Source organism: Dipodomys ordii, unplaced genomic scaffold (assembly GCF_000151885.1).
Source record: "Dipodomys ordii isolate 6190 unplaced genomic scaffold, Dord_2.0 Scaffold1, whole genome shotgun sequence".
Lineage (NCBI taxonomy): Eukaryota > Metazoa > Chordata > Mammalia > Rodentia > Heteromyidae > Dipodomys > Dipodomys ordii.
Window position 1 is genome coordinate 53,314,186 of NW_012267217.1, and position 9,602 is coordinate 53,323,787.

The following is a 9,602-nucleotide window of genomic DNA, read 5'->3' on the forward strand; positions in this document are numbered from 1 at the left end:
AGGCCTGTGCATAGGCTCAGAAAATAAATTCACCTACTTCTGTCTTGCTTAGAGCTGCCCTGAATTTTTAATTGAAGCAAATTAAAACTTCCCCAAAACATAAGTCTACTTTCAGTGATGTGCATAGCCCCTTCCCATTAGTGACTGCACCATCTGTGAACAGGAGCCGATGCTGGCCATGACGTAGGCTTTCCCGACCTTTAGCTAAAAACTGCCTTTCATCACAGGACCCAGTGCAAGCAGAAGCCCTTAGCTCCCAGAAACTGGAGCATTATGGCCCAGAGTAGTATCTGGACATTTGCAAAGAAGTATAATGCCAGGGTGTCAAAGAAGGTTCTAATTCATGCTTCTGGTCTCTGGGACTGTCCTTGTTTCTTGGAACAATGCAGCAGTTATCAGCAGCCTTTGTGCAAAGCTACTCTGTCTTTGGGGATACAAAAAACAGAAATGTTCTCTGGAGTGAGGAATTTGATGCTTTAGCTTTGTGCCTCACCCGGAACAGGGGTCCTGGTTGGAGTGGTTGCACTCTTCCCCAGACCCTGTGATCTCAGGAATGATGGCTTTGTTGCAGATGCTAGACATGGGAGGAACTTGCCTCACACACCCTGAACTGCCTCCAGGGATCAATTGTCCCTTGTCTGGTCTTTCCCCTCCAGCAAGTGCTTATTGATTGCTTTGCCTCTGTCTGGCCTTGGGTTGGCATGAAAGATGCACAGTGGAGGCTTTGTGGCTCCTGGAAAGCATTAGAGAGAGGGATTCTCTTTGCTGAAACTACACCACAACACCAAGCCACATTTTCTGTAGAAAGGAGGTGGGAGGAGTATGTGCATACTTACTTCTAAATCTTAGAGAGATAACTGGGTGGAATGAGATGAAAATAAGAACAAGGCAGTAGGGAATGGAGTGATGATGAAGGGCTTAAAAATGGCAGAAAGGGCTTGTAATGTGCCTTAGTTGTAGAGTGTTTGCCTAGCATGCATGAAGCCCTGGGTTCAATTCCTCAGTACCACATAAGCAGAAAAAGCCAGAAGTGGCTCTGTGGTTCAAGTGGTAGGGTGCTAGCCTTAAGCACAGAGAGGCTCAGAGACAGTTCCCAGGCCCTGAGTTCAAGTCCCAGGACCAGCCAAAAAAACCAAAAAGGATTAAAATTGAAAGCCTTTGGATATATTATAGACTCAAAATTTATATTTAAAAATTTAAGCCAAGCACCAGTGGATCATGCCTGTAACCATAGTTGCTCAGGAGGCTGAGGTCTGAGGTTCAAAGTCTGAAGCCAACCAGGCAGGAAAGTCCATGAGACTCTTATGTCCCATTAACTACCAAAAAGCTGGAAGTGGAGTTGTGGCTCAACTGATGGAGTGTTAGCTTTGAGCAGTAAAGCTCAGGGACAGCACTCAGGCTCTGAGTTCAAACCCCCAGACTGGCGCACACACTCACATAAGTCTGCATGAAGCTCTTTGTCTAGGGCAGTCAACTATCAATAAACATTGATTCCCAAGATACCAGCAAGGAGGAATGGAACTGAGTGAAGAGCCTGGCTATGTCTTGGCAAGAGATGGTCCATTTTTCGGATGAGGCATTTCAGATGGAGTGAGGGGTGGCATCCGTCCTCCTTTGTTTGGATGTTGCAGTAGCTTGTAAAAGATCCTATCCCCTGGGGCTGGGAAGGTGGCTCAGTGGTAGAGCGCTTGCTTTGCATGCATGAGGCCCTGGGTTCGATTCCCCAGCACCACATAAGCATAAAGAAAAAAAGCCGGAAGCGGCGCTGTGACTCAAGTGGTAGAGCGCTAGCCTTGAGCTAAAGAGCTGAGGGACAGTACCCAGGCCCAGAGTTCAGGCCCCATGACCGGACCCCCCCTCCCCCCAAAAAAAAGATCCTACCCCTGTTGTTTAGTGACAGCTGGAAATTCAGGCACAGTTCTGCATATGATGCTGTGCCCATCCATCTAATAAGGTATGGGGTGGTGTAGTTGTGGTATAGGAAAAGGCACAGAGGATTTAGGTCCAAAGGCCTCAGGATTATGCCTTAATTTTGTAGTTCACATTTAACCACAGGCAAATAACTTATTCTTGCTCTTTCATTCTTCAGCGTGGGCAGGAAACTAATCAACCTACCTAGTTCTCAATTGTTGACTACAGTTGTACCTGAAGTACTGTGCAGAGCATAAAGCATTCTGTGCTTGTTTTAAAGCATTCCTGCTAGTTGCTACTTGCTGCTTTGCCACCTAAGATTGAATACTCTATTTGATCAGAAGAGCAAACACCTTTTACTGCTCATGTATTTATGAGTGGATATTTCCCCAAAGTGCTTCTGAGGAAGCCTCAGACACTCTTGGAGTGAGTCACACAGCATGTTTTTCCGTGGCCCATCCTTTGTCATTTGATCATTTTGGACTCAGTGACTTCTCTGTCCTCTACAAAAACATTCTTCAGTTTATTAGTTACTATAATTACTTTGTGCACTTGCTTTCAACTCTACAGATACTTACAGAGCTCTTCAAATGTGACAGGTTCTATGTGAGATGGGGGAGGAATATAGGAAGAATCAAACTGCTCCTAAGTTCAAGGAACTTAGAAGTCCCCTGGACAGGGCTGGGAAGGTAGCTCAGCGGTAGAGTGCATGCCTTGCAAGCATGAGGCCCTGGGTTCGATTCCTCAGCACCACATAAACAGAAAAAGCCGGAAGTGGCACTGTGGCTCCAGTGGTAGAGCACTAGCCTTGAGCTGAAGAGCTGAAGGACAGCGCCCAGACCCAGAGTTCAGGCCCCATGACTGGCAAAAAAAAAAAAAAAAGTCCCCTGGACAGAGTGGAAAATGGTACTTTGGATCTGCTCTTAAGGAATGGGAAAGATTATAGTAGGAGAATATTCTAATACTGACCTGTTCATCATTCTTCTTATTTGAGACAGGGTCTTGCTTCTATATATGAATGAAAACAGCCTGTATTTGGCTTTTTGAGCTTGGCTTGTTCAACAGGTTGTTCTCCATATAAGTGTGTAAATTTGTATATATATTCATACATATAGACACATATGTCATATATACTAATTATGCATAATATAACTATATCTCATATCCTCTTTATCCTTTCAACTGTTGTTGGCTATCTCAGCTGATTCCACATTTTGGCTATTGTGAACAGCACTCTAATAAACGTGGCCATGCGGATGTCTTTTTTGTGAATTGTTTTGCACTCTTTTGGATATATGCCCAATAGTGGTATGGAAGGGTCATAAGATTGGTCTATTTTAATTTCTTTGAGGAACCTCCATGATTTCCATAGTGGTTGCACTAGTTTACATTCTCACAAACAGTATATATGGGTTCCTTTCCCCCACATCCTTGCTAACATTTGTTGTTTATTTTCAAGATGAATGATATTTTGACTAGGCTAAATGAAATCTTTTTTTTTTCTTCAGGCAGAAGAGTTTATTAGCAGAAACAAACTGCCAGCTTGCATGAGATACAGTGTGCAGAGAGAGAACTTATGGCAGGGAGAAAGGTTATATAGGGGGAAGGTGAGAGGAGGCATGGCCTCAGAGCCCCGTGTGCCAGTTATCTGGGACTTCTAGAGAGGGCCATGTGTGCGTGGAGGGAGAACAGAGGAGAAGGGGCTCTTTTTTCCCCAGCAGATCTAACATTCCAGCCTTTTGATAGTTCTAAAGGGTCACTGATTCTCTGGCTACTTTCTGCTTTGCAAGGGGTGTTGACAAGGCAGAGATGTTATCAGGTCTAGGATAAGGCATCTGTACGAGTTTTCCTAGGTGATGAACAAGTTACGTGTCTTTGGATGAAATCTGAAAGAAATCTTATGGTCTCATGGGCTTTCGTGGGGCCTGAACTCTGGGCCTGGGCGCTGTCCCTCAGCTCTTCAGCTCAAGGCTAGTGCTCTACCACTTGAGCCACAGTGCCACTTCTGGCTTTTTCTGCTTATGTGGTGCTGAGGAATTGAACCCAGGGCCTTATGCATGCAAGGCAAGCCCTCTACCACTGAGCCACCTTCCCAGCCCAGGCCTCATGGGCTTTCTAGAGAAGATAGCTGGGAGGTTTAATGACCACACCCATCCTGTGTGTCAGCCACACAGGCCCAGCAGGTACAGGGGCAAAAGTCGACAGAGGAAGACAGGAGAGAGACAGAAGGATGAACAAGGAGAGCAAAGAAAGCCTGGACATATAGAACCTCTGAGCATTTACCATTGCATTGGCAGAAACTGTCACAATAAACAGTCAGGCATTTGGGTTTCATGGAGTCCTTTAGAGGGAGTTAGGGAAAGATGTAGAAAGTAATGGCTGAAAGGCGTAGAGGATTCCTCTGGTGTGGAAAGAGAAAGAGCCAGAGAGAGAAAAAGAGAGAAAATGAGAGAGAGGGCGCCGGAAACAGAGGGGCCTGTAAACAGGAGACGGTGTGGTGAATGTGGGCTGGCAATGGCAAAGGTGAGAGGTCTGGCATGGAGCGCCTTCAGCAGTTTGGGTCTGTGGAGGGAGGCCAAGAGGTGGACTAACTCTCAGAAGGAGAGCAAGGAGAGGGTCTGTTGACTCCTGACCCTATCCCTTCCCAGGTTTCGGCACCATTATGTAAGGTTTGGAGAAAGGAGATGTCCATGTGGTGGTTCAGGCAGAAGAGAGAGTTTATTAGCAGAACTGAACTGCCAGCTGGCACAAGATGTAGTGTGCAGAGCTGAGATGAAATCTTAGCACCAATTTTCATTTGCATTTCCTTTACGGCTAAAGATACTGAAGAGCCTTGAACTCTTAATCTTCTTCCTCAGTCTCTTGAGTGCTAGAACTACAGGTGTGTGCCATTCTACTAGGCATAATGATGTATTTTTGGGGGGGGATGGGGGGCAGATCCTGAGGCTTGACCTCAGGTCTTGAGTACTGTCTCTGAGGTTTTTGCTCAAGGCTAGCACTCTACCACTTACCTACCTCCACTGCTGGCTTTTTGGTAGCTAATTGGAGATAAGAGTCTCAAGGACTTTCCTGCCTGCTTTGAACCGTGATCCTTAAATCTCCTAAGTAGCTAGAATAATAGGTGTGAGCCACCAGCACCCGGCTAATAATGATGATTTTTGAGGACTTAGTGCTGATCTGTCCACTTGTTTCCTGGATATTACTCATTATGACCACCCTGAAGGAGAAGTCGATCTTGATTTTGCAAGTGAGGAAACTGTCCACAGAATTTGTACTCTTTACACAATATAGCCTTTTAGGCTGTTCAGTATATCCAGCCTGGCTTACCCTCCGGTCCTTTCATGTGTGCTCTGTCATCATTAATTTCCAAATATATATGTGGGCCTGCCACAGGACTTTTTCCAGGTTCTACCTCCTGCTGGAGTGTCCTTCTCTTCCCCACTTTAGCTCACTTTCATTGTAGGGGTGATACATGGTATCCTTCAGATGGCTTAATTGTCACCTCCTTCCTACTCCTGCGCCTGGTATGATGCTTTCCATTTATGATACTTGGTATGTTTTGTAACTTTGTTTTGCCAGTAGTGGAGTTTGAACCTGGAACCTTTCCCTTGCTGAGTTTGCTTTCTGAGCTGGTACTCTATCACTTGAGTACTCTATCACTTTTGCTGATTATTTTTCAGATAGAGTTTCACAGGTTTTTCTGTCCAGAATGGCTTTGCTCCAGATTTCAGCATTACCCACCAAAACCTGGCCATGGTTCATAATTTTAAAAATATGTGCTTGCTTATTGTCTGTAAGATGCCCAAGGGTAGAGGCCATGTCAGGTTTGTTTTTTTTCCCCACCAAATGTATACACAACCCCTAGCATGGAGTAGAGAGAGAATGTGTCTGTTTATACAGTTAGATGTATGTGGGAAAACAGTGAAACTGACTTCAACCCCCAAACTTGATTGTCTCCCCACTCTACATTGAGAAGCCTCGTGCTTTGCTGACAGGGGAGGGCAAAGTCTCTACTCCCTGATGCTTTCCCACCTTCTGGCCAAGAGACTGCCTCTCTTCCTAACCCTCTTCCTTTTTCTTCCCTCCAAACCTCTTAATGAAGCAGAGTGGTAGAATGGAAGTGTACTAGGCCCATAACCCAATCCTCTTGATGAACAAAATGACAGAAAGGCTAGTAGGCTGCTTCTGCTTTCTTCCCTACTCATTTTCCCAAAAACATCAATATTTAAAGCAGGGTATTTGCTCAGGGGTGACAGAAGAGTATGAAATTCCTCATATTTGTACCTCAAACCGCCAGCCTAGCCATTTATGCCACCTAGAACAGGATTGGAGGCTGGGTTCTGTGGGGTGAGATAACCATCCGGTACATAATGTGGTCTACAGACTGGATGTGCATCTAAGCCTTGTCCCTGTCTACTAAGTAGGGACAAGTGGATTACAGACAGAGGAGGTGGGCTGGGGTGGTGCTGTATGTGCCAGTGAGGCATCCTTATCAACATTCAGGGTGACTAGGCTATCAGGAAAAATGCAAAGAATGGCTGCTACTCCAAGCTTGCCTGGCACTGGCTTCTGCCTTTGCGGTCACCTCTCCTGTTCCTATTTGAGCATCTACAGATTCTCAGATGTGAGCTGACACTCAGAGCAGCCATTCTTGGTGCATACACAAGGCACCCTTGACACAATAATGGAGACCACAGGAGGAACACACTGTAGGAGACTGACAAGTACAGGTGTACTGAAAGGACCCAGGAGATCTTCAAGTATAATGAAAACATAGGGAACAATAGGTGGGTGTCAGAGAACTGTCAGGATGCAGGTGAGGGTTTGTGAAGTTTCCCTCTAAATGTAGGGACTCAGGATCCTTGACTTCAGTTATAAATAAGAATCTGGACAACTTAGAATGCTAAAATTTGGCAGAAATTAAGTAGGCAAGCAGACAAGCAGAGGCACACTCTATACGGGCACTTTCAAAGGGAGAGAGATACTGGGCTCTTTCACATCAGGGATATTTATATGATGAGGGCAGGGTCTGACTTAAAGTCATGCAGATAGGTGTTTATCTTTGCTCTTAATCACTCTTGGTATTACACTTGTACCACTTGGGCTCATGGTCTTGGAGACTGACCTGTACTTTAAATATATGACCATTATGTTTGGACATCCCTTTTAGGAAAGAATGCATTCTGCCATATATTTTATCCTTGAGATAGAATGCATCCTGCCACAAAGGTTTATCCTTTGAGATAAGCACTTTGTGCCAGGAGGAACTATTTTTCCAAGCATTTGCTTCTCCAGGATACATATCTTTTTTTTTCTGATGTCCTTTTTAGAGCACACTAATTGCTTGGGGCCAGCAGGCAAGGTCAGCTAGAGAAAGCTGCTCTTGCTATTTTTCCCCTTCTGTTAATACTGCAGCTTAAGAAGGAGCGCAAGAGTTAAAACAAAGAAGATTGCTATGTTTCTAAATACACTGTTTCTAAATTCCTGGCTGCCATTCACCCTGATTTTCCGTAGTCTCCTGCCTCATTTTCCTCTAGAACGACTGTGGTCCCTTAATCGTAAGGGAAGTTGATGGGTGTAGATCAGTCTCTTGTATTTATTTGCTTTAAGCTGAGTTTTTAAAAAAAATTCCTGGTTGCTGTTTACCATGCCTCATTTTCCCTGGTCTATCCTGCTTCAGAATGAGAGATGAGCATAGATTTCTACAGTCCCTCCCAGGAGAGATTTTACTCCATCATCCCAGAGGTACAGACCATAGGAAAAGGTGATTACAAGGATAGAGATGGAAAACTGCTGACTCTGAGTGGGATAAGGGTCTTCACCTTGGTTCTAACCTGAGCTCAGAAGCTCCCAAAGGTGAGGTGGGGCTTCGGGGGGAGAGCAGTTGTGTGATACCCTCCAATGTACAGGTGGCCCAGAACACCAGGGTTCCCAGGTTGGTAAGACCCATCATAGGCGCTCTTGGAATGAAAGTGATATAAAAGAAGGCCTGGCATCATAAAGGTTGTGAAGACTGAAGATCCAAGAGCTCTGCTGAAATTTTCCCAACACGGGGAGGCTCCAAGGAAGTGAAGGCCCCTTGGAAACAACACACTCAGCAGAGACTTGGAACCAAGTTACCTGGCTTAGAGGAACAAAGCATGAACATAGTGGATTAGGTTACCAGGGCTTCTGGCTCCTCCACAAATGGAGGAACTCAAGTTCCCCCTGGAGATGGTAGGGAAGGACCTGTTCCAGGCCTCAGTCCCAGCTTATTTCCAGGAGCTTGTGGGAACATAATTCCAAACTTAACATGGTGTTCTTTCTGTGTGTGCCTGTGTCCAAATTTCTTTTTTTTTTTTAAATAAGGACATGCCATATTGGATAAGGAGCCCACCCTGTTCTACTGTGGCTTTATCTTAACATCTACAATGACTTTACGCCCAAATAAGGGCACATCTGAAATACTGGAGGTTAAGATTTCACATATAAATTTTGAGGACTACAACCCCCAACAGATGGGCCTCCCAGTCTGAATTTTAGGACACAAGTCACATGCTTTGTCCATACCCAGCTGACTCCTATGACTGGCATCTTGTTTCATCTTTGCACCATCCTGTGAGCTGTGAGGACAGGAGGAGGTATGGAGCAGTTAAATTGCAATGGTTGGGACAGTCACCTTCAACTCACCACTGATGCCCAAGTCAGCAGGCAGCCTGTTTCCCAGCTGTGACCAGATTAACAAACTGCCCTGAGTCTCTATGTCCTCAATCATCTAAAATTACAAAGATATGTGCCTTCAGGCACGACTGGGAACAAGAACAGTTCTACCAAGATGTGGCAGGGAATTTGGAGGGGACTCAGTTCATTGCAAGATCACAAAGCAAAGTGGGTATCCAGGGCATCCTAGCTGCTTTCCCTCAGTTCCCTTGGGTACTGGAACTCTTTCCTTGAGTTGGGCTGAGATCCTAAGAGAACAGGAGTCAAAAGAACATGCTCAAGGTCAATGGGGCCTGTCCTGTCTTCCCTCCTTTGCCTCACCTTTCTGACCCCCTGGCTATTTCAAATCCAGGCTCACCTATTCCTCACCCTTCCCTCTTCCTAAGAGTCCAGGGTGGGCTTCAGATGGTTGTAGAGATCTATGGACTTGATGTGCAAGGTGCTCAGTTTCAGAGATATCAAGGGAGGGTCAGACCGGGGTCCAGCATTCCTTCCAAAGACATTTGTCCTTGAAAGATGAAATGTGACTTCTGGAGTGAGGGAGGAGGGAGAGCAAATGCGGAAACGGAACCACAGAATCTTAGAATTGGATGGAACGTTGGGATAGCCCTGTTTCTCCCCACCCCCCCTCCAGCTACAGATGGAGAAACAGAGGTCCAGGAAGGGGAGGTAATGTGCCAAGGTCAAATGTTGATGCCAAGTGTAGGTCTTTAGAGGCATTGAGAGCGAGGTGGTGGGTACCTCCACCTGTGATCTCCGTTTCCAAGAGGGGCTTGCGTATAGGAAGGGGGTCGCCTCCAGAGCTCAGGGGAGGGAGGAGAGGCTAAAATAAGGTGGGGCGGAGGATTGTGGGGCTGTAGGACCCTTTACCCGCCCCAGCAAAGCGTGGGGCGCCAGGAGAGAGGGCGTGCGGGCAGGTGGGGTCCTGCGGGGGCCCGCGAGCCCGACCGGGGCGGGGTGAGTCACAGCCCGCCCGCTCCCATTGTGCGGCC